This window comes from Artibeus jamaicensis, unplaced genomic scaffold, assembly GCF_021234435.1.
Source record: "Artibeus jamaicensis isolate MK-2021 breed Jamaican fruit bat unplaced genomic scaffold, CSHL_Jam_final scaffold_537, whole genome shotgun sequence".
NCBI classification, from domain to species: Eukaryota; Metazoa; Chordata; class Mammalia; order Chiroptera; family Phyllostomidae; genus Artibeus; species Artibeus jamaicensis.
Genome location: NW_026522047.1, coordinates 8,139,045 through 8,165,042, shown reverse-complemented (window position 1 = coordinate 8,165,042; position 25,998 = coordinate 8,139,045). Strand labels below are relative to the sequence as shown.

The 25,998-nt window shown below is 45.8% G+C and overlaps 1 long non-coding RNA gene across 1 annotated transcript in view; it reads right to left on the bottom strand.

The window, feature by feature from the left end:
- LOC119037651 (uncharacterized) overlaps positions 1 to 25,998 on the bottom strand; it is a 204,493-nt gene that overhangs the window by 26,377 nt on the left and 152,118 nt on the right. The window lies entirely within an intron of this gene.

Here is a 25,998-nt window from a genome sequence, read left to right as displayed (position 1 = left end):
GAAGCAGCATACTGTCCACGCTTGGTGGATGGGGGACCAGCTGATGAATCTCTACAGTGACATTTCTCACGCAGAGAACGACCAGCCAAGGACATTGCTCAGCGAGTCTACACTCTCTTCACTGCCACCTTGTTGCACATCCCCCGTCACTATCCCACTACTAATACCTTTTTTGTGTTTCAAGCCCCAAGATGGGAATTTAACCTGGGATCACGCTGTCTACTTGGAGAGTAGCAAGACAGAGGGACACAGCCTTTGGGAGAGGGAGGTGGGAGACCAGGCTTCCAGAAGACAGTAGGATGGGGGTGCTGCATGTTCCTAAAGCCTCGGAGCTGAGAGGAGCTCCAGAAATGATGGACGTGTGTGCCTGGGCAGCCAGGAACTCAGCGTTCTGAGTGGGAGTCTCAGTAAAGACATCGGCGCCGAAGCGTGGGCACAGAAGACCTGCCTACCCACAGGCACACTAACGTGGGCAGGAAGACCCAGTGCTAAGAGATAAGCCCAATGGCCTAATAACCAGGGACTTTACTCCCATTTATCTTTGACCACTCAACCCTAGAGTTCTTTTATGATTCCAAATGTGTGAAAGGAGCTCCCTGAAAAATGAGTGAGATTAGACTTCCTAACTACCTTGATGAGGGGACTGAGCCTCATCTACACGATGGGGAAGAATAAAGGCATGTGATGACTCCTTTCCCTGGGAGCCGTGGAGCAAGTCGAGCATGTAACACATACTTGCACATGTCACATGATATATTTTACACATCAGGTTACCCAGTGATGCAAAAGTTATTTCCTTCTATTTATACACATACTTAAATATAAAAATTTATTCAAGAGATTAAATACTCAAAAGTGAACAAACAAGTGAGTTTCACAGAAATTTTGGAAGAATATTTGTATAAGCTAGTGATCACAGTGTTTATATAGTTTATATAAAAACAAGAAATTTAGAAGTAATAAAAGATAAATATATTTGGTATATAAAAATGTAAAGAATTTGGAAAGACATACAATTAATAAATTAAAAAATGCTAGATTATGGAAAACTTGGCATGGGTTAACAGGTAAGGGGTTAATATCAGTAAAATGTAAATAATTTAGTAAAAAATTAATAAAAGAAATATAAAGATGCAATAGACATGAGTAGAAAATTCACAGATACGCAGATCCAAATGGTGATCAAACACATAAAAAGATGCTTTACGTCACTAGCTGTCAGGGAATGTAAAATAAAATAATAATAATATATTTCCACTCATGAAATAGTTTTTTTGAAAGGAATACTCACATGCAATTGATGTTGGGAATTTAAGGAAAATTTAAGCATATACACATATATCCTATAACCCTGAGAGTCCACTGTTGGGTAACCTCTTCTTGGCATGGAGGTAGGGAAAGATTACTTAAACAAGACACAAAGAAAGCTGAGATATAAAGAAAAATGTTGATAAACTGGCTACATTAATATTTATTTCTATATGCCAAAGTATGTCCTAAACCTGTTTAAAAGAAAAATCATAAACTGGAAGAAGATGGCTGCCCCTCAAAACATGATCAAAAGATTAATATCCAGAAATATTTATTTTATCTATATGAAATGGCCAATACTGAAACATTTTTCACCTATAAAAATGGAATCTCATATAATTTAAACTAAGAGCAAGAATTCTCCCAAATCAATAAGAAAAAGACAACCAACCCAAGAGGAGAAAGATGGACAAAGGATATGAATTCACAGATGAGAAAAACAAAACGGCCAATAAATGTCTTAATACACTTAACTCACTAGGAATCTGAGAAATGAAACGACAATGAGACACCATTTCGTATCACGAGGTGGGCAAAGATTTTTAAAGCCCTGGTAAAAACATGGGGAAATGGGAATTCTTACTTTATACTAAGAATCGGTACTTCTTACTATATTTATAGAATTCTTAGCACAGTAAGAATATAGTAAGAAAAAGTGCAAACTGGTACAAATTTGGCAATGCCATGTGACGTGAATGGTAAGCACGGTACCCGACCCGCCAGCTTCGCAGCTCGGCGTGTACACTGACGAGAACTTGGAGCAGACCCGTGGAAGGAGGACCCGTGAAGCGTGGTTCGCAGTACTGAACACCTGGAAATGATACGAGTGATGCTGCGTCTTATAAGTGAATATCAGGTAACCAACTGGTAGATTCAGTCCGTCAAAGTGAAAGCACTGGAAGAATCTTAAAGACACAATGTAGAATAAGACGGCAAACTGCAGACGGATTCCTCAAGTAGGAGCCTAATTATGTCAATTGGCAAATCATCTAAAACTATATAAATGTAGTCATATGTGGATGAGAACAATATATGGTTGATTGAAGGTAGTGTTAGGGAGGGAAAGAAATGGAATAGAAAGGACCAAAGAGATCTTTATAATCCTAGCCTTATTTTTAAAAAGAGATAAATATGGAAAAATGTTAAGTTATTTTAGAAAAGATATTTTTCACTTATTTTTAGAGAGAGGGAGGTAGAAATGGAGGGAGAGAACAGCAATGTGAGAGGGAAACACTGATCGGGTGCCTTCTGCATGTGCCCCAACTGGGAACCAAACCTGCAACCTATACATGTGCCCTCACTGGGAATCAAACCAGCGAACTTTTGCTTTGGGGGATGATGTCCAACAACTGAGCCATACCAGCCAATGCAAAATGTTAATAATCATTGAAAAAAATAATGCTAGGTACTTCGAAGTTTTTAAATTATCATGCTTTTCCTGTACATTTGAAATACTTATAACAAAAAGAGATAAAGCTTCAAGATGTAAGTTCCCATGAACGGTGTCCACCAACGGGGTGCCGCTGAGGGAAGCACGTCACACCCACACCAGGCCCTCCGCCCATCTGCAGAACCGGGCTTTGTTTAATTTAACTATTAAAAATAATAGTTAATTTAGTGTCTCACATTGCTGAAGTCATGAAACATGGGACCCTATGATACAGTGTTCCAAAACTAGCTCGGTAATATTTCATCACATGGAAGCAGGTGACGTCACAGGTGAATGCTTGCCCACTGGCCTCATCCCCTTTGTTAATGACGCATTTCCTTCCCTCTGCGCCCTCCATGTCTTTGGAGTTTTGATTTGGAGAGTCATTTACCAACCTCCAACTCCTCTGTGGTTACAGCTGGAACCTCTGGGTCACATCATTTTGCAAGAGAATCGATTATGACACCAGGTCTGTGGTTTGATTTCTAATTAAACAGAAAAGCCCTTAATAACTAACTTGTCAGTGTGCGTGGGTGGCGAATGTCAGAAAGCACTCTAGGATTTCAGCTTTCTCCTCCATCATCGAGGAGTGTCCACTAGCGTGCGCCGCCATGTCCGCAGCACCTGCACTCGAGAGCTCAGTTGGCCTCCTGTCACTGTGCTCCTGGACTCCCGGCTGATGCCTGCCAGGCAGCAGATGAAGTCACAGGCATCCTCACAGCACCTCTGCTGAGCACCCAGGGGCTGGAGGAAAAGTACGGACAGCACATGCAGGGCAACACAGGTAACACACAAATAGTCAGCAAGGGGCCTGCACCTCCAGGAACCCAGTTCCGCTCTGTAGAAATTCAGCCGTGACGATTGGGGCATTGTCCCAGAAGTTATACCATTATTTGAAAGGTTCAATTGCATTCACATAGCTCCTTAAAGACATTCTGCCCTTTCTCCACTCCTCCTTTGGCTGGTATTTTAAGAGCTACCTCTATACTTTGGACATATGATATTCAACAACTACATAAGGATCACTTGTACATATGCCAAGCCATCCGTTGTCACCCAAAGTCTTTGGCATCTGGAAATAAAGTTCCATTTCTAGGAGGAAAACAAATGTTTTGTTTTTGTGTGTGTGTGTTTTGTAATGTTGAGAGTTTCTTCTCGCCACGGCACGGTGGATCAAAGCCTCTCCAAGGGGTGCAGAGACAATAGGAAATGATTTGAAGCTTCCTAGTAAAAGCAGGTCACACTTCCTCCCCTTCGCCTTCAACACCTCTGCGGGAGACACGCCTTCAGAAAGACCACTGCACACACGGGTTTCTTCAACCTGGGAAACAAGACTCAGATTGATAACCACCATCACGACACTGGCCATTTGCAAACTGCTCCCGCTGGGGTGTTTAAAGGCATTTTTTTGGGTCAATTGAAGACAAAGAAAATGCTCTCTTCTGTGCAGGGAGAAAACAAATTAACGACTTCAGCTGCTTCCCTTGCAGAGGCTAGTGATTTCTGAGATCTTCTTTCGGGGCCATGGTTTGGATGCCAGGGCATTCTTCCTGTGACGCTAACACATCCAGACAGTAGAGTGCTGGTGTCATGCTGAGGGTAGCTTGGGGGCGTGGACTTAACAGGGGAATCTGTAAAATGCAAAATCTAGTTCCCAGAGACAGAGTAACATCAGATGTCAAATGTGGCATGTAAAAAAGAAAGTGTCTTCCTTTTAGATTATGTCTAATACGCAGTGCCAATGCCTACCCAAACATTAGAATTACCCTCCAGAAGGAATTCATTTGCTGTTAAGGTGCACTTTGAAACCACAGTCTGTAGGAATTCTGGCCTTTTCTGGAGCCCTTAAGCTGAAGGCATACATACACTCTCTTCATCAGGATTCACTGGAGAGGGACTGTGCCCTTTCTGGTGAGGAAGCACTGCTTCTTATTTCTCACATGCTTTTAGATTAAGTCTCCTAAAAGGTAAGAGTGGCAGGTCTGGCCCGGGACTGAGGAGGTGAAAAGGGATCTTGGGTCACTTCCACATTCGAATTTAAATGCCCCTGTAGCAGGAGCTGAGTCTATTCTGTGTGTTAGGTTTTAGCATTAGGATCAGCTCACAGGGTCCTAGGGTTTTAGTCTTTTTCTCTTTGAAATTATCCGTGCTTCTGATGGACTTGGTTTCAGATCCTACTTAACTGCATATGGGGAGGGATGGAAAGTGAAGGGCTAGGGGCTGAAGATGGGGAGGAAGGATCAAGATGCTCTGGTGGTCACTGCCAAGGCTGCACACTGGCTGTCTTTGGGTCTATCTCTATTTCTTACATTCTCATGTTTTCCCACTATTCGTAACAATCTACTATCCAGGCATTTGGCCATTTTTGCTGGCCTTGATGTGACTAACTAATAACTCCCTGGACCGATATAAATTTGTGACTTTCGTTGAGCTCCTTTTTTGCAGGTAGAAGGAAAAGGATTCTCTAGAAAATGAGCAGGCTATTTCCATCAGTGTTCCAGGTAGCCCCTGGCATTCCTTGTTTAGAGACAAGTAGAGAGTGAACATCCAATAACAAAAAGTATACGGGTATAAGCAGCTTGTTCTGATCTTGAATAATAAAAGTTCATTACACACTCCCCAACTTCCACCAAATCCCTGGAATTCATCTAAAATTTGTAGAGAACTGTGATGCTATGATGCATTCAGCTAGAGAGCTTCAGTGCCCCAGACCTCCAGGAGTCCTTCTAAGAATTAAATTTAATCAGCACCTTCCTTTGCATTATTCTTAGACTCCTCAACTACGGGGTGAGGGGTGGCCCATCGGCCGTCCTGAAGACTACAATGCATAAGAAACCAATGGGGAGTTCCTACTGCCCCCTGCTGGTGAAAAAGGGCCAATATTCCTGAGCCCTCTTAAACTGTATTGAAACCACGCTACCAGCCTCATGACTTTAATAATTTTAAACAGTTCGGGTTTCTTTTTTTTATTAGTAAAATTGAGCAGTAAAAATCTACTACTTGGCTTTTCTCTAGTTATACTCCCACTCCTCTGTCTTCTTCGTTTTGTTTCCAGTAAGGTTGACCATGATGTCGTTTTAAATTATAGGTATTCTGCACCAAACTGTTGACTTGTCTTAGGTACTGAAGTCCCTCTTATTTGTGTGATAGACATAGGCACATGTAGAAAACTTCTGAGACTACATCTTGAAAGTAATTATGTAGGAGGCAACTGTGGCTGTAGCAAGTGCTGAACTCGGAGTCATGTGTTCACTGCAGTTGAAATCTCAGCTCTGACATTTATTTAGCTGTAAGACTTAGGGAAATCACCTAGTCTCTTAGGTACCATTTGTGAAAATAGCATCAAAATAATGCATAACACACGGGGTCGTTACGTGGGCGAAAGGAGATAATCTCCGTGAAACGGCGTCTCCGAAAGCCGTGCAATGGGCAGGCGCTGCGGGCCCTAAAGGAGCCAAGGAGCCCGGGGCTGCCCAGGGCGCTGTTACTGGGCAGGAGCTGGAGTCAGCACCCTGGAGCACAGTGAGCACATTAAACTCACTCCACATCAAACTTCAGGACTGTCTGAGATTAGCATTATTACCACTGGTTAATATTTAACTCGTACTGATCTCTAGGGAACCAGACTGTGTGGAACATGTCGATTTAGACTCTCAGTGACTAAGTCCCCAACTAAAACGTGTACATGACAAAAACACCCCTGTGTGTACCTAAGGAGCCCCTCCATGAAGCACCCTTAAGAAAACACTTTCTCCCATAACACGGCTACCAGTTTCAATCCATAAGGTGGGGAGGTGCAGCCAGCCTAGCTCCTCTGGGAATGTGGACAACTGATTACACACAAGTTTTGGGGTGTGGATTGCACTTTTTGACCTGCGTTTTTCTCCTGTAAAGGGTCTGTTATTCATGAGACTAATACAACCAAAATGTTAGAATCCCTGGAAGTTCACCAAATTGTCTGGCTGCAGCTGCTCAACAATTATTTAGTTCTTTTCAACAATGGCTGTTAATCTTTATTTGGATTTACTTCTTTCAGTCCTTGGCCTTTAATCCAAATTTCAGCTTGTGCTATTTCTACTTAATGCATAGAGAATATTTTGGAATTGTAAAAGTCTCACAAACAGCCAAATTCAAGGTATCAGTTTTAGTTTCTGTTTGATAAGGTAAACAGAGTGTCATGCATTATTCTGCACTTAATTTGTGTCTAGCAGGCTTTTCTTTGCTCATATCTCATATAGAGCACACTCAGTTTAGTAAAGTGAACTGTCCATATGGTTCACTCGTAAGAGAACTAGAAAGTCGTCATCAGGAAAGGCAGAAACAAGCATTTCAAGGATGCAAGGAAACCATTTCAAATACCATGGTCTCTGAATTTGTGGGGGGAGGAAAACTACAGTGGGGGGGGGAGTAACATAGCACATCCTTATAAAAGAATAGAGTATCTTCTTTAAAAAAGTTTTGACCATTTTAGGAGGAGGCTATAAAACGCACAAAAAAGCATGCCGGCAGGAAGTATGTCCTCTCCTTTACGGGAGCATCACTCAGAGCTGGGCCTTGTGAGCCCGCCCCGGACAATGAGCCCTCAGTTCAAGCAGTTGCTGGCTCATCCGGAGGACACATCCATTGTTAGCTGGACCGCAGAGCAAGGACCACTGGGGTAGCAGGCCGCCGCGGCGACCCACAACAGGCTCCGACCCCCGGAAGCCCTGCAAAGGATCCCCACCAGCGAGGGACACTCAGAAGCAGGGCCTGTGAGGCAACGCGGATGCACTACGGGTTCACGGACACCCACTTTCCTTGTGTTGGTCGTGATGGCGCCGATGGCAGGAACCACAACAGAGATCGGAGATCGGCCGAAGAATCCGGAGCTCACAGGCTCGGGGCTCGCTCTTTGACCCCCAGCCTGAGCACTTCTGTGTGATCTCTGCCGGAAGGATGAAAAACGCGGTGGTCTCTTTCTGTTGATCACGAGCACGTCATATTGGCCCGACTCCGCTGATTAAATCAAGCCCGTTTCTACTGACAAAATCTAACAGTGTGTGGCCACATAATTATACCTTTTTATATAAGGAACTGCTTACCTTTCCATTTATAAAGTAGAATTCATCTTTATTTTAAAGTTTTCCTAATCTCAAGTGCTATCCAATTTTATATAGAAAATACATATTAAATAGGTATGTTGGTCATATGAACATCATGGTTTTAATAAATACTTGAAAATAATAATGCCCACTATTTACTTTTTCAATGCTATTGAATTTCTATAACAGTTTCTATGTAAGTTTGTTAATTGTTATTGACAAATAAACATATGGTTAGATTTCCCAAATACATTTGCACTAAACAGTTTGTTATTTTATATAAGAGAAATACAAAGACAGTGTTTTTTGCCTATTCGTCCAGTGAAGACTTCACTTATCTTTGGAAGGGTTAATATAGAGTGACTATAAGTAGTATGTTTAAATAGTTTATACATTTTCTGTGTGGTTACTCTTTTGCTGTTAGACTTTATAATGTTGTAAAGGAATTATGAAAATATCCTCAGCCTGGAATTTTTAATGAAAATTCTTCTCCATTACTCAGAAGCCTTGTAGATTAGTCATTTCTTAAGAAGCTAGATCATTCAGTACTGTGTCTTAGCCAACTGCCCGAGGTCAGCAGACTGCTACGGCGTGTTCTGTTTGAGGGCCCTAGGCAGAAAGCCACATCATTTTCACTATTAATATCTCTTGACCTTTCGACTCACAAATAGAGGCATCCTTGTGGCCATTTTTCTCTGTGCCTCCCTGAAAAAACTAAGGATGGAGGCCTTGAAATAAGAAATAGTTTAATCTAATCAGTTTTAGCCATAATCCTGGACTTTCATATAATGAATGGACTGTTTATTCATTTCTTGAAATTTTCTTAGGCACTGATTATAGGCAAGCTACCATGCCAGGTGTCAAGAAAACAAAGTTAACTAAGCCAGATGTTCCCTCAAGGAGTGTATGGTCTAATTGAGGAAAACAAATACAGAAAAATATGATAATGTAAGTTAAAAAGTAGAAAGTACCATTGGAGAAATATAGATAAAATGATTTAGGGGTTTAGAAAAAAGAGACTATTTTTTTGTGGACTGGCTGTACGGGAGAGCGAATTGATGATTAACCTGAGAAGGAGGCAGCATTTGAACTTGTCCTTGGTGGACAGAGTTTAAACATGTGGAGAGATGTAAGTGTAGACAGGACAGATTGAGTAAACAGCATGATTAAGGGGCATGGAGGTCAGACACTGTGAGGTAATAGAAGAAGTTTCAAGTAAGCCAGTTTGGCCAGACAATAAAGTGTATGAATGAAAAATCATGAAAAGTAAAACCAGAAAATTAGTGTGATAGCAAATCTAGACAGGCGTTAAGGCCCCATGAGGCAACGCAGGCGCTATTTTATAGATGATGGGGGTCCGCTGAAGGGGTGCTGCATCCAGCGCGAGCTGCAGACGTGTGCTGGGCTGCAGAGAGGAGGGTGCGCCTGTATGTGAGCAGACCAATCCTGAAAATATTCAGTAACCACCCATTAAGAAATAGCCTAGCTTCTTTGGAGGACAAAGCCTGAAGCAGAGATTCCAGTGCTGGTATATTATTGGAAAGGGCAAGCCCAGGCCGGCTGGGCTGGGGGGAAAGGAGAGAAGGGAAGGGAATGAACTGAAGCCCGATGGCTCAGGGAACTGGTCTCTGCTTTGTGACGAGCCACAGGAGGCGCGGCGCGCTATCACACAAGTTTGTCCCTTTGGCACGTGAGACATCTAGTGATGGGGCATGGGGAGAATCATGCCCCGGGCTCCCCGGGGAAGACAGCAGGGAGGACATTTATCTTCCTGGCTACCTTCCATCACCTGGATCTCATTGGTCAAATTTCGTCCCACAGGAAATTAACTCTCTCACATGTTCAAGTTACATCAAACGACCTCCCCAACTACTAGAGATGCCAGACCTCACAACCTGATGTGTGATGTTCCATCCAAGTCTGGAGTGACGGGAAGAGTCAAGAACTACAGGTGCTGTTTGACTTGGCTGTGTGTGTGTGTGGTCGGGAGGTGAGGAGTCAGTGGGACTTTCACAGGGACTGGGTTGCACTGGGGAGCAAGCAGGGGATGGGAGCTGAGTAGCTGAAGGCTCTGAATGGGCAGTGGCTGCAATTGCTGAAGGAGGTGATTATGTTGGAAATAATGATTCAAGAGAAAATGAAGGAACAGTTAGGGAATAATTCTTCTGATAGGCAATCACGTTCTTTTGGTTAAACTCTTTCCTCTGCAACAATATTTTAAAAAATCAACACCGTCTCTCTCAAGTATGAGGACTGAGACTCACTGGCTTAGAGATATTTCTGTCTATTTTCTGAGTTAGCAGGGTTTGAGCATTTCCTTTCTTTCATTCCAAATTCTATGACTTATTCTCACAAAGCTTTGTCGCCTATACACCCAGTCTTCAGAAGAGGGGTTTGAAACTATGTGATACCAAGTTCAGCCTCATGAAGTAATGCTTGCCATCTCAGGATGGCACTGTAAACACAGACTGAACGTAATCAAGCATGGTTAGGCCTCCCATTTGGAATTGCAAGGGACATAAGGTCACGTAAAAGAACTTTCTTCCCTTAAGAAAAAATTCTCAGTTGCCAACCAATTTTAATTACCAGTGTTTAAATGCAACAGTTTACCCACAAAATTGAAAAGGGAAAAAAGAGCCCTGACTGGGGTGGCCCAGTTTGTTGAGCATCATCCCATAAAGTGAAGGGTCAGTGGTTCGATTCCCAGTCAGGGCACATGCCTGTGTTGTGGGTCAGGTCCCCCAACCCCTGGATGGGCATGTGTAAGAAGCAACTGAGTGATGTTTGTCTCCCTTTCTTTCTCCCTCCCTTCCCCCTGTCTAAAAATAAATAAAACATTTCAAGGAAGAAAATGGAAAACAGACCCTCTTTTTTACTTCTTATTTTGTTTTTTTTCTTACCTACCAAAAGCTGATGCTAGACAAATCTATCCTCAATTTTTTTCTTGGACTTTAAAAACTCCAAAACAGGCTTGGTGCACTGAAAAAATTAAAATTGCGGTCCAATAGTCAGGCCTCAAGTTGCTTCTGCCCCTGTGGGAAGCAAACAGCCAGTAACAGCTCACTTAGAAGCTCAATCTCCTTGACTTTAAAATGAAGATAATGATACTTACCTCGCCGACCTCAGGGACTGCTGGAACACCTAAGTGGGATAGAGCTCTGAGGATGCTAAAGTGCTTTTCAAACGGAAGTTATGGTGCTTTCTGCGGCCTCAGCATGTGCGCATGAGAAGCCTGACTGAGTGCTGTTAACCTCAGGCTCTTCCGCAGGCGGGGGGCGCAGGGCTGTCCCACCTCGGACAGCACAGAGCCCAGCTCATCACCTCATTACATGCTGATGAGTTTTTTCTCCTAAAGCTCTTACTGCCCCAAAGGGCTAGGACTTCAAAATCTCTGTTCAAAGGAATGAACAATGCATTTAGAAGGTTTCTCTGATAACAATAGCCTCCCTCATTCCTAGAGTGCTATAAAAATTCAGAGAGCAGCTTCACCCAGTTGTGGAAGATAAAATAGCAACTAAAACAGGCAGTCAGACCAAGAAAGGGAGCAGCCTGTTGTCTCAGGGCTGAAAATGGCCCTGAATGCTAAAAGGCAGAAACCGCTCCAAGGAGCGGTGTGTGGGCACGTGTGATAGGCCTCAGCCTGTTTCTGAGCTTAGCCTCTGAACGAAGCAAGATTTCCGGCCCACCACCCCAGGGCTACTGTCTCAGGTGTGACTCTGTTGGAGTCAAGTGTCTGTCTCGGGTAGGGCCCAGAATTGATGTATCATGGATGGGATGCGGCAAATGTGGGTCTTCCAGTTCCTCCTGGACCGTCACCCTGTAGAGCAATGATCACAGGGATCCCTTCCCGGTGGCTCCTATGCGCGTCGGGCCCTCGTCCAAGGACTTGAGCTTTACTGACCATTTAATTCTCACACATCCGCAGAGGCTGTTAGGATCCCCATGTAGCCAATGAGCAACCAGTGCCAGAGATTTAACTATCTGCCCAAGGCCACAGAGCTTACCAAAGGAGCCAATTCAAGTCCAAGGTCATCTGGCCCCACAGTTCACGCTCTTTGTCACTTGGCTCCACTGTGAGAAATAAAATTAAACTTGACAATTAAAATCGTCTATTCACACCAGGTTTGGGCTTTTTTTCTCAGATAAAATCCATCTCTTTTGGGTAAATGCTCAGTCCCATCCCCATGTCTGTAGGAGAGGGGGCCTCCGTGGCCCTACCTGGTGGCCTGACCATGGCTGCTGAGAGCAGGGCTGGGGAGTCCTCAGTCTGTGCTTCTGGGGCCCCCGCATGGGCAGTGTCTGCCAGCTGGCCCTGGCAGGCCATGGGCACCTCCTCTGCAGCCTGCTAGCCCTGAGTGTCCTGCGGAGGTGTGTCTGCTCCCCACTCAGCCATCTGTGCCCTCAGCTTTGACCCAGAGCCCCTTCAACATGCCCAGCAGGTTCTCGGTCTTCTCTTGATCCACTGGAAACCGAGGAATCCTTGTGAGGTCATTGTCAGCGGTAACGCAAAGGACTCCCCTGCTGCCAAACCACGTCCACACCACATGCTGCTCCACGGGAGTTTATAGTTTTCCCAGTTCGCACTCAGGAAGGTTGGGATGTAAACATCACGATACAACTATGCAAAAAATGTAGTTCTCTTTTACTGCCTATCATTGATCTCAACTTGCTGTAGATCCCATTCAGTTCTCTTAGTTTTTTCTTTTTTTAAACTGAACCTCAGTCTCTTCCACTATTAGGATAGTCCTTTTCAGTTTAACTTACTCTCTTTGGGATAAATATTCAATTAGTTCAAAGTTGTTCCCTCTCAGTGCTGGTTTTTCCAAATCCCTCAGGGGGCTCTTCCTTGCCCCCCTCCTCCCCGAGATGGCCTCTTGGCAGAAGCAGTGTTGGGACTGGGGACTACGGTCTCCCAGCCAGCAGGCTGGTCGGCCTGTTCTGGCTTCTGAGTGCCCTGTGTTGGCGTGGCTAATCCTGGTTGGACTTAAGGGGGTTATGCTAGAACCTGGTGCCTGCCACTTGCCTCCAGATATAAGGCCTCCACCTTTTGAGACGTCCTTGTCCTGTCCCTAGGCCTCTTGAGAGTCACTGTGTCATCAGAACCTCTGTGTACTCTCTTCAGGTTTATGCAGAACCACTGATGTGGCAGTAGAAGTGAGCTGAGGCAGTGGCTGACCCCTCAGTGAGATGAGCTTTTCCAATACACTTGGCTACGGAAGCATTTCTGCCATTCGGTCCCTACCATCACAGGGCCCGCCAAGCCCAAGCCCGTGGTATAACAGGCAGTTCTCTGGGTACGTTGTATCTGGCCGATTTGTTCCCAGTCATGGAGCCTCCCGGCCTGGCCCTGTTCAGCAATTCTGCGAACTACCCGGCACTCTTTAAGTACTCTTCTCTGCTCAGACTGGCTCCGGCAGAGTCTCTTGTCTGCACCTCAGAACCCTGCACAGCGGAGTGCCCTCTCTCCATTAGCCCTGTTCCTCCCTTCCCTCACAACGTAAACCAAAGTACAATCAGGTTTATAGGATGCACATAAGTTACTGTAAGAAATGTTATAAAATGAGAGGCGTCTCTGTCTTTGTTGAGGCTGTCTTGGTTTTAAATAAGAGATATTAACTTGAGCTGTCCTTTGCCTAAAAGGAAAATCCCCTGGAAGAATACTAAAAGATGTACAGTGCTCTGGGAACTGAAGAGCCCTCAGGAGACAGGGAAGTATCTCTCTTTTCCTCTCATTTATGCTTCTCCATGCACACTTCTGTGGTTTATGCTACTTAAGTTTCAGCCACAAGTACAGACTATGTCTTGATGCCAATTCCAAATCTTGAAAGAAAGATCAGGCCTAGAAGGGGTCACACTGTCCACTCCAATTCAATCAGTGAAGGTCAGAGGACTGCAGAGCATGAAAACGTAGCCTTGGAGGAGCAGAGGGTACTCAGAAAATTAGGGTAAGATGACAGACACTCCCCACTGTTCTACCTGCAGGGATCTGTGTTTGGAAAACAGACCAGAACTCAAACTTGCAGGGCTCAATAATATTTGACTGGTAGTCGGGGTCTACAATACAGCTCAATGTATTCCGAAGCTGCTGGTGCCTCCATAAGGCTTCCAGACCACACTGGGAGGCCTCCGGAGGGGGAGTTTGGCTAAACCGTAGAGACGAGCAGCTGGGCCCTAGCGGCTGTGGTAGCCATCACTTGCTCCCCACAAGCTTTTGCCACTTGCACCCCCTTCCCACTGCTGTTCCAATAAAGTCTCTGTGACAGGCAGCTCATCTGAGAATTCCAAGCTCAAGATGAAAGCACTGTAGGATGCACCGCTCTCATCTTCCTCTCCTAGAAATTACACAGAAGATCCCACAGATGCTTTGCTGGTTTTATTCTAGATCCTTACACCTTGCAAGAGGGCACCAGAAAAAAGGGAAGCATTGTAACCAGTTTTACCAGCCAAGGTTCTCACCAGACAGCACAATGAATGGGAGAGTCCCTGTCCTCGGGAGGCCTGGGATCCCCTGACTGCAGTGGTGTTCAGAGTTTCGAACGGGACTAAGAACTGTGGTCTGAGAACTCTGGGGCTCAGCCGCACACTACGAACCACGGAGCAAGATGGGGCGTTTCTTACCGTCTCGGAGCTTTGGTGAAGTCCCCAAAGCTGGGGACAGTAAGTACCAAGTACTCATACAATACCCAAAAATGAGACTTAATAAAACATGGAAAAAACAACCCAGCGACTAGCAGCCATCCAGACTGTATAAGACTAGACATTGTGACACAGGTTTTCAGAAGAAACCATGTGGGGATGCAGAGGTCTCGGACACCGTCACACCAAGCACAGGAACAGGCGAGCCTGCAGTGAGGGGAGACAGTCAGCTTAGTCCCCGTGTGCATCTTTGCAAAGCTTCCCAGACTTGAAGGTGCAGCTTCGCCTCCCTGTGACAGACGTGAGGCACTGTGGGGCCTACTGCTACATGTCCTTAATGAAACAAAACTCCAGATCAGATCAAATAAGGCAAAGCACCTGGAGTGACGCAACAAGGCCGAATGAAACTAAACCAGAGCAGCGAGTGGGTGTGCATCCATGAAAGACAGAATTTCTCTGAAGGCAGGTGCTGGCAAGAGACCCCAGCTGTGGCATAATGCTAAGGGTCACAGTAAGTCAGCCTGGGGTCAGGGACTCTGGGAGAACAACGGCCCCAACCCAGCCCTTGGTGTGGGGACAAGATCCTAGCAACACTGACGGGTAAGAGACACTTCCACCTGGTCCCTGATCTCTCCTCCCTGGCTCCACACCAAGAAGAGAGAACCAGAGGCAACCAATAAGGAGAGGCAAATGAGAACTATGCAAGGAAAGACCACGCCCCCTTCCCTCCTGGGGATGCTGAGGCTGTGGGTTAAACCTGGTCTGCAGCGGGGAAAAGATCAACTTCAGTGGGCCTCAACACCGCACCTGTGGGGGGCTGGAAAGCTACGTGGGGAAGGGAAAGCAAAGAGCATGTTTGCAGGCAATGACAGGAGAAGAGTAAACTCCAGCGAGCTCTGTCCAGTCAATAAAATAGGTTCCTCTCGTCCAGACAGCAGGTGGCCTTGTTACCGAACAAGAGGAGGAGGTCCGAGGGAGGGGCAATACAATATTTGGCCCACCTAGGGATGCCCAAAACTGCTATACAACAGGGGCCCCTCCCAAAAACAAAATACTAAAATCTACTGGGCCCTTCTGTCCGCTGCCAATTGGAAAGACATCTCTTAATGCCAGAGATTTGTGAAAAGGAAACAAAATGTTTATTTAATGCTATCCAGGCCTAATGCCACCACTAAAATATCAAAGTCCTTTAGGGTGTACACCTACACCCACACAGCACTCCCTTCTCCCACTGTCCCAACTCCGGGTACCGTAAATCAGGAAAAGAGCACACGTCTGTGTTGCAGGCCGCTGGCACCGTCAGCTGTGTCACTGTGCAGGATCTCGAGTTAATCCAAAGTACTGTGGTACCCTCTCATGGTCCACTGGCAAGAGTCCTTTGTACCCAGTTCCAGTCAAAGTCTCTCTTGCTTTTTCAGGCCCCGCAGCCAAAGGGGGCACCCCAAAGCCGCGTGGGCCTCTTCTACCAAAGCTGCAGGAGTCCGCACTCCACCAAAAGCATGTGGCTTTCTTCTTCACCTGGCTGCAGGGATCTCCATTCTGGCAAAGCTGCGTGGTTTTTCCCTTTCACTTGGGAAAGAGGGGTCCACACCCTGCCAAAACCACGTGGCTCCCTCTTTCACCTCACCAAGAGGGGGTCCTCACTCTGCTGAAACCGCGTGGCTCTCTCTCCATCTGGCCAAGCGGGGACCCTTCATGTCTCGGAGCCAGTCTTTTCAAAGCTCCCACACAGCAGCACCCTCCCTCAGGGGCGCAGCCCCTCATTACCTCCTGAGTCCCAGCTACTCCCTTCTCACTCAGGTGTGCAGCTCCTTAGTTACATCCTGAGTCCAAGCCCTCCTCACTCAGGAGAGCAGCCTCTCAGTTCCCATCTTGAGTCCTCCTAGTTCCATCCTGAGTCCCTGCTAGTTCCATCTTGAGTCCCCATCCACTACCTTCTCCCTGGCTCCAAACTTGGCCACAGCTATTTAACATATCTATGCAACCAGTTAAAGGTTATAGATATGTTAAATAACCATTCCAGAGGTTAGCTGCAAAACTGTTGCTATGCAAAACAGCTCTCAATGGCCTGGCTCCATTCTTCCCTTCCCCCTGGGGGGGGGGGGCAGTGAGGACATCTTATATGTCTCTCCAATATTTCTATACACTTTGAATTCTGGACACCCTTCCAAATCCCTTTTTTTGGGGGCCCCTCTGGCTGCACCCTGTATCAGCCTGACCCTGCTTCGTAACTGTCTCAAAAGGTTGTGCACAAACATGGGCTTGATCCCGTGGAGAGGCCCCGGAAATTAGCCTGGAACAAGGAACTAAGGAAATCTGGCCACCAAACAGATGAAAAGCAAATCTCATGGTTCATGCTGACATAAACTTGTAGATACCATAGCCCAAATCACACCCCTAGAAAACATACTTCAAAAGATGTCTGCTATACCCCAGTTAGTGTAAAGGGTGCTGCCTTGGGTCTCTGTCGTAAAGAAAGTGGCTCTGTGTGTTGTCTCTATTTCTAGGGCACTCCTGAGAAGATAACACATATTTGGACACACTGGGAGAAAGGGCAAAGGTAAATGAGGGGCTCAATAGAACAATGAAATGTGAACGCTAGTCACAGAATTAGGGGAGCGAATCATTTGTTACTTTTGTGTGATCACAGTATCAGATAATCCCAGCCCACATTTAAAGGAAGGATAAAAATTAAGATTAAGGGGAATGAAAAACCACTGCAAATCAGTTGTCCTCAGAGTGTTGCATAGTAATGTATCATAAACAATGTATTTTTCTTTTCTTTGTAGAATTAGAATTAGATGCTGAGCCTGGAGGATGAAGCCACTGTAATGAAATCCTTCATTTTCTGAACTGATTTTAGACAAAATTTCTCTTACAAGTATTTATCATTTTGAAAACAAATGCTTGTTTTGAAGTTATTATTTTGTAAGTTAGTATTCTGAATTATGTGTTTACATGTATGTTACCCACAACAGGATTTTAAATAATGAAGCCGAGGGGTGCGTTCATTTTCTCAGCCGTTTCAGAAGTAAGAGGCAGGTGGAGGCCGGCCAAAGGAAAGGGTCTTCTTCACCCTGAGACCTTCACTGGAAGCAGACGAACTCTGCACTTTTGATAAAGGAGTGAGGACAGCAGTGACTCCGTCAGTCTTCCTGACGTTTGCAGATCGAAGGCGAGGCACTTACAACCTTGGACCCTCTGAGGGGGCCTGGCTCCTAGTCCGTCGCTGCCTGTCTTGGTGCCTCCAGCAAGCCAGTCCGTCTCTCTGAGCTTCAATCTCCTCATCAGTGAAACAAGGGCGTTTCATCACCTACTTCATTAGCCCCTTCCGAGCCTGAGATTCAGTGGTCTTTACTCTTAGCAACCGACTGACACACTGCAGCCACTCTGGCAAATGAGCAGAGGTGGGTGGAGCTGGGCAAGCTGCTGAAAGTGTGCCTGGACTGGGAGAGTGTGCCACAACTGAGGTGCAAGGAGTTCGGACAAAGCAGAAAAGGCAATCCCTTCCCTGAATACTCTTTGTGATATGTATGCAAGTTACTTCCTAAAAAAAGAGTATTTTCACGGCTGGTATGAGTCCAAATGTGACAGAGTTGCACGCAACCCGTCTGGCTATTTTAAAGTGCTCTTAAGTTTAGTGACAAGGGCTCTTCGTTTCTTTTTTAAAAATTATTAGATTTTGGGGGAGAGGGGAAGATGTGGGGGAAGCCCGAGTGGTCCTTTCAAAGCCTTGCTCTTACTTTGGCACACAGACATTTCTCAAGGGGAAAGAAGGGGTTTTTTCAACCGTATAGTTTTCCAGGGACAGGAAACTCACAGCAAAGCAGTTCCCTTTGTTCTGAGGTGGTTGCCACGCCACAAAACCCAAGGATCCATCCTGAGAAAGCCATCCCTAGATGTCTGCACGCTAGCCCGCACCCCTTGCCATATTGCTTATTTAAAGCATACACACCTCAATTCACACAAGTAGGAAATTCAATGCAGAAATCTTTGTGCATATGATCGTATGCACACTATAAATAACAAGATTAGTCAAAATACACAGTATGAAAATTCCGATCTTGTTCAAATCACTTTGATAATGTAGTACATTGATTTTCCACCAAGGTCCTATGGTGCTTCGGTGCATCAGAGAGAATTTCGTAAATGTGCTAACAAATTGTGAACAATGGGCAACATTCGCTTTGGCTGCGTCTGGGGACGAAGGCTGGGGATGATGCTGCCCGTCGGAGGGGCTGCAGGGCTCAACAGGCCCTGGCTGGGCGTGGGGCTGCAGGAGCAACATGATGCAGAGCACATGGGCACCTGGCTGGGCGTGGGGCATGAGGCAGCGGTCCCATCAAATCAGAACAACAAAGTATTTCCTGGAACAAGGGAGAACTTCGCCTTGAGAGGCCTGAGGAGAAAAACTCAGATCAACACACTGTTCTATTCACCAGGAGCAAAATGATGAAACGCAAGCTGTATGAGCTGTTATATCATAGAAGTGATTGTTTTATAATGATTGTAGACCTGCTAACTTTCAATTTCTTCAAGTGTGCTGACAAACATCCTCATGTAAGTATATGTAGACACAAAGGGGGTGAGAACTATTGTTATAGGAAAGCATTTTTGGGTTTGGTCCTGACTTTCCCACGGTGCCCAATATCAACCCCCCTTACTTTCCTGTATGTCTCATGGGGCTGCTGGGCCAGTCCAGGTGCATTTTGATCCTGTGGGGCCCATAGAATAAGGCCCTGCAGGGGAGGGGCTGAAGGAGTGGACATTCCGACTATCTGTCATCCAAAGCAAGGGAGCCCCTGTCTGGAAAAAACAGACCCTGAGATAGGTGGGAAGGAACAGCCCACTCTCTCTGGGACTTGGCCTGAGGCGTAGGCCTGCGCCAGGTGGTGGAGATTGAAGACTTCCACCAAAGGGGGCAGAAACAGAGCTGAATCTTACAAAAACAGATCATGCTTTTATGTTCCCCTTAGTATTAATTTCTCTGTTGTTATCCCAAACTTTTTGGTACCTAAAGTTTTTGTTCAAAAGTTCCGGTTTGGTCACAGCTTTGGAGAATTAGGGAGACGGCTGGATCTGCCCTTGGGCCTGAGCGTCCCTGAAGGAGGAGTATCCCATAGGGATCAAGGTGGTGACAACAACATAACAAGTAAGAAATCCACAAGGGGAACAGGAGTCCGGGGAACACAGGCTGCCCACAACACCTGGCTGCCCCTCCTCCCCCACTGCTAAGCCTCCATGAGTCAGGCTTTCTTCCTCCCAAGGCGCCTTGTGGGTTCCTTTCCACAATTCTAAGGGAGGGTGCGGAGGAGTCTGGTGAGATTGCCGTTACAGGAAAGTCAGGATCGAACCAAAGATGGTATCACAATGATTGACAAACCCTCAGTGTGAGATTCTGACAGAGGCTAAACTGCTGAAGAAACATCAACCCATTCACACTGCACGTCAGTAATTACTGATAGATCTTGAACACAGTACATGCATCTGGAAGTGACATTTATCTTTTTTTTTTGTTCTTAAGTTAAAGAGGGTGTTGATTAGGGACAAATCCCAGGATTTCCTAATAAAAGTAGAGTGTTGCATTTTTCAGCTTAAATTCTTTTATTAGATGTCTGTGATGTTGCTTGTGAAATAGCTGACTACAATTTCTAAAACCAAGCTGGAGTTCAAGCCTGGTAGGATTTTTGTTTATGGGGACATGAGGGGAAGCCAAAGTGAAATAGAGAAGTTAGATGAAAATCCAGAGTAAAAATTCATTTTCTTAAAAACCAACAAGAGTGACTCAGAAATCCACCACAGCCCTTTGTCCGTCGAGACCGTGAGCACTCAGACACACAGGGCACGTCCTCCACGAGCCCGGACGCACGCACGGATCTACACACTCTTCTGTCCATGGCGAGAACAGGGCAGTGACCCTCCCAACAGCAGGGGTAGGCAGCAGTGGGCGTCGCAGCATGTTAGTGCCAGTTATCGGTGTAAATGACTCCACTGTCCCACACGACAAAGGGTGACCTCCATGCAGGAATAGGGTGACAGTAAGGATCCACAAAATGAATTTCTGCATATTGGCTCTGAAGTTATGGCTGATGGTTATTCTAAAATAAGAGGTGGAACCTTCTCCCCATCACCCCATATCCAAATTATACCCAAAATATAAAATACATATATATAATATATTTTTTCAAGTTTTATATATATAACTTGAAAGATCAAAAGCTTTTTAAAAAATATCATAAGGCAGTTGTTTCAACCTTTTTCATCTCATGGCACACATAAACTAATTAGTAAAATTCTGTAGCACACCAAAAATTTATTTATTTTTTGCCAATCTGATAAAAAATAGGTATAATTTTTATTCATTCCCACCAGACAGCTACTGTTGTGCTGGCCATTGTAATTTTTTTATTTGACAATCTAAGAGAAAAGAGGTCAGTGCCCCTGACTAAATATCCAGGTATTGCATGTTTTAAAAATTCTCCCTGGCTGGTGTAGCTCAGTGGATTGAGCTTGGGCCTGCAAAACAAAGGATCTCAGTTCAATTCCCAGTCAGGGCACATGCCTGGGTTGCGGGTGAGTTCCCAGCAGGGGACACACGAGAGGCAACCATACATTGATGTTTCTCTCCCTCTCCTTCCCTTCCCCTCTAAAAGTAAATAAAATCTTAAACGTAGATAAATAAATAAAATTTTATTTAAAAAATTATTTTGGCACAATAGTTGAAAATCACTGGCATAGTATAAAAAATCATAACTACCGATAGCCCAAAACAATGCTAATTCCATTAACACAGTGCTTGGGACTCTATGTCAAATGTATGACTTTGTTGCTAGTATGTTTAGATTATTTTCCCTAGTAGTAATAATGGATTTGCACTGACCCACTGATATACTTTTTAGGGGCCTCAGACAAGCCACACCACACATTTTCAAGGTGGCTGCTAGGGCAGAGCCATGAGACAGATGACATTAGCCCTTGAATCAGGGGCCACGGCCCCATCGTCATGAAGCTCCATCAACTCACTGAGCTCCGCAAGGAGCCCACCTGCACTGACTGAGGTGTAAGCAGGGGGCAGCGAGTCAGCCACATCCTGTGTCTCTCAGCTCCCTCTGACGGGCTGCAGCACTTGGCGTCATTCTTGTGTACAAACATTATTTGTTGGCACATGTTATTATTTTTCTTTCTTCTTGAAGGGTAAATGGCATATCCATTGATAGGCTGGGTAAATGGGCTAGTAAATAGACATTTCAGGACTAAAAATCTTTTGTTGTTACAGCTGGAAGGAATTGAGTCCAACGTCAATACTCTACAGATGAGAAAACTGCAGCATAGAGGGGTGAAGTCCCTTGCCCAAGGTCGTGGAGTTATTAAGTGTCAAAGCTGGGACTCGAATTATACCCTCCTTTCCTGACCTGGTCTCAATGGTGAAGGTTTCTGGACTTTGCACTGGTACATGGAAGATAAGAGTTGCAACGGTAGGAAGAAAAAAAAGCTTTGATCTCTGAAATGCCTCTCTTTTTAAAAGCCATTTTGGTTGCCGTAACTGGGAGTGCTGCCTTGGCAAGGCCCCATCCTCCGAACCGCTCTGCACACACCCACCCAAACCCAGCGGAGGGCGCGCAGCACTCCAGCTGCCGCAGGGCCTGGGCAGGCAGGGAGCATCTCCCCGAGGCTCAGGCTACTGGCACTGCCTGCACAGCCAGGGCTGGGCATGACCATAAGAGGCCTCGGGTGCCAGCAGCGGCACCCTCAGGGTCCTAGAGGCCCCACTTCACATTGGATATTCGTGGGTCTTAGGCAGCAATTTACCAACTGTCAGGATTTCAGTGTTTCACAACCGAACAACTGTGCCAGAATGTACAGAGGTTCTAAAATCAGCCCATTTCAGATGAAACACTCTTAATGAGATCCTCAACTGATAAGTTTCCCAAGAAGTAAACTCCACACAACATGCTGCTGCAGGAAACGTTACCTAATGTTTGGGATGTGCTCAAGGGACCTGGGCTCCAGGGTTAATCACGGTGTGTGGCCCCCAAACACCTTCTCTGTCGAGACCCCACTACCACCACTCCACAGTCCTTTCAACAAACGCACAGGTGACAAACATCACGAGCAGTGTTGAAAAGGACATGAGCCCAAGAGCATGTGTGCACAAGGGTCCGCGGCTGGCATGTGAGTCCCCTTACCTCCAGAAAGATCTGACTCTGGGAATGGTTGTATTTATAGATCTTTTCATGCAGTCAGGACCACACAGTGACGTTAAAGGAAATTATCTGGGAAAATGTGCTTTGGCTTGGATTCGCCAAAAGCTCACCCAATTACGGAACCTTCTTTCATTTAGCTCTTGAGTTTGCTGGACAGAACCCAAGAGGAGGATATTACTATAGTCGGGTTAAGCAAGGCCATCTGATCTGAATGATGGACAGAGACTCTTAGCTCCGGAAAGGCACCTGTGTCTCAGGGTGGCAGGATCAGTACTAGGCAAGGACATTAACATTGCACACCATCTTCTTCCAGGAGGCCAGCAGGTCACAGAAGGCAGTACCCAGTTTGCTTGGAAGCCAGCTGTTTCCTAATCAAGTTTTCTTATACTCAGAACTATGGAAACATTTTCAAAGGTATTATTCTCGGCAGGTTTCCAGTAATTCAACATTTCCAGACTTATCCAAATGGCTTCTGAAATATTTGCTGTTTGTTGAGAGCAGCTTTCAGGATGAGGTGATTAAAAGAAACCTATCAATTTGAGATTTTTTTTTCCAGGAGTAAATAATGTTGACATACTGTTCAAATAAACCCACAATTTACTGCAATCTGTTTTTTAGACAAACCCTCCACTTTAACCTCCAAATGGGAAAAACGCAGAGACTTTCCTCTTCTCATTTAATCAAGAACATATGTTCAAAGATAATACTGGAGGCTTATTCTGGGAAGCGGTCTGCTCTTCCTCTGACAGCAACACAGTGAGCTCACGAGGCAGCCTCGACACATAATGAAAGCAAACGCCACCATAAATCTCCTGCCCGGCAGAGGTAACTTCAGAAAAATTGCCCGCTGCTCAAATAAGCACTGGCTATGCTAAGGCACACAGAGGGGAAGAACTGCCAACTGTGACAAACACCATCAGGAATGCACCAAACCAAGGCCAACCCAGGTCACAGGGAGAGGAGGAGGAGTGATGAAGCAGGTGTGTGTGTGTGTGTACCTGTTTGCACACGGCCTCGCTGCCCCCCTGTGTTCTGGCTGAGAGAGAACCAGCAAGGTCACGGGGAGACTGGCTGCTTTCCTCCTTAGGAGGAGCACTTGGGAGGCACCCACGCTCATTAAACCTAAAAGGACACACAGTGGCAGGAGGCCAAAACAGTCCTCAAAAGTGAGGCTTTTAAAAACATCTGTTGGGGGCTTTGGGATCCTAAGAGGTAGGGGGTGGGGAGAGAGGGGGGAGGGAGAGAGATAAAGACTGAGAAAGACAGAGAGACAGAAAGAGAAGAATTCAGAGAACAGTGCCTTTTCATTTCCAGACTATGAGTCACCAGAAAAGAGGGCCTCAATCCAGATTGCCAGAGTGCGCTGAGCCCGGCCTGGGTTTGCTAACACCTGAAGTACATTTCGTGGGAGTTAGGTTTAAATACCAACCTGATCGTGAAGTCTGAAAGGCTTTACTCCCATCTCAGGATGCCGGGAGTCCACTGGAACCTGGGAGGGGTTTTCTGACAGCTGAGGTTTACTGTAGCAGAAGGAATTATGGCGATTTCCCCGCTAGGCATGAGGATGCGATCACTATAGGCACCTGTGGGCCCAGGCCGGCTACCCACTGATATCCCTTGAAACACCAAATTATGGACTATTAGGCGGCTGCTTCAAGGTTTCCGCGAATGTGAAACCCTGACAAATTCCCAAATAGAAGCCATAAAACCAGCCATTTTTTAAGCCTGCATGAGTGACACCAGAAAGACTAGAGCCGTGTGGCAGGTCACTGTGAAATAAAGCTGCCATAAAGGGGCTTATGACGTTCTCATGGAAAAGGCAATTAGAAGGTTACTTCCTCTCAGGTCTAAGATTGGTTCGTCTTCCTCCTCCAGCCCCCCGCCTTCCACTTCCCCGCTGCAAGATGGATCAGACTGTAATAAGCACGAGTTATGTATCATAAGGCAGAATCCCTTCCCGTTGTCCCACTGTAAAAAAGCATCCAGACAGAGAACCTGACAGGAGCCCCCAAGAGCAGGCAGAAAGTCTGTGGGTGTCATTCAGGCAACACGGAGTCGGGTTGTTTTAAAAGCTCTATTTTGAATCAGATAAAAAACCTCGGTTGGTGTTAAGCAATTTGGCTGTGGATATTTAATGCATCAGCCATGCTACAAAATTGGAGCCCCCTATTTAAAATGGGAACTCGAAAACCTACACTGTAGGCAAGGTGTAAGTACCTGCAGGATGGTGAGCAGAAATCAGCTGAGAACCTCTGGAAACACCATCAGAAGGGCCAACGACATGCTCAGAAGTGGCCTTAAATAAGCACTACGGTGTCATCTGCAGGCGTGTAAATGCTCCCAGCATTTAGGTAAAGGCACCAGGGGGAAGCTCTGGCCCAGAGAGGCTGGGATTTGCCCCAAGGCACATGGCTCCTCAAAGACAACACCAAGATTGGAACCCAGGCCCCGACCTCTAATTTCCTCTCTAACACACTCATGGTGGGCAGAATAAGGCACCCCAGGTGTCTGCATCCTAATCCCCAGAACCTGGACACATGGCCCCTCCAGGGCAGAAGGGTCTTCACAGGTATGGTGGAGAGTTCTGAGATGGGGAGATTATCCTGGATTACCTGGGGACCCCAATGTAACCATAAGGGTCCTTATAAGTGAAAGAGGGAGCAGAAGAGTGAGGGTCAGAGTCAGAGAGAGATCGGAAGATGTTATCAGCTGGCTTTGAACAGGCAGGAAGGGCCACAAGCTACAGAGCGCAAGTGGCCTCCAAAAGCTGGGACAGGCAAGGAAGTAGGCTCTTGTCTAGAGCCCCCAGAAGGAACCCCATCCTGCTGTCACGCTTAGATTTCCTATCTCTAGAATTAGAAGAGGGTAAGTGTGTCCTGTTTAAGCCACTAAGGTGGTAGCATTTGTTACAGCAGCTATAGGAAACACAACGCGCTAGGTGGTCATTGTGTCCCCCTTCATTCTGATCTACACCAAGTAATGTCATTTTCTCAGTGGTGGTCACACCCCCTTGTTTGGTCTCTAGCACCTTCTTCTACTCCTCCTCTCTGGACCCTCATTGGCTCCCTTCTCTGTGTCCTCTTTCCCCTCTAAACTATTGCCGAAGGGAAAGCTTTTGTCTAATTGTCAACTAACTCATGGTGAAAATTCGTTGGTAGTAACTGAAAAATATTACGGTTCACCAAGTATTAATACTATATCGAAGACTCTATTGGAGTGCGTTTAATCCTCTCACCCCTGTTGCCCCATTAAAGCCTTCGGATTCAAAAATATCAACTTCTAAGGGTAGAATTTGGGGTTCCTGGTTCAGATGAGCCTTTCCCAAAGCAGCCCGAGC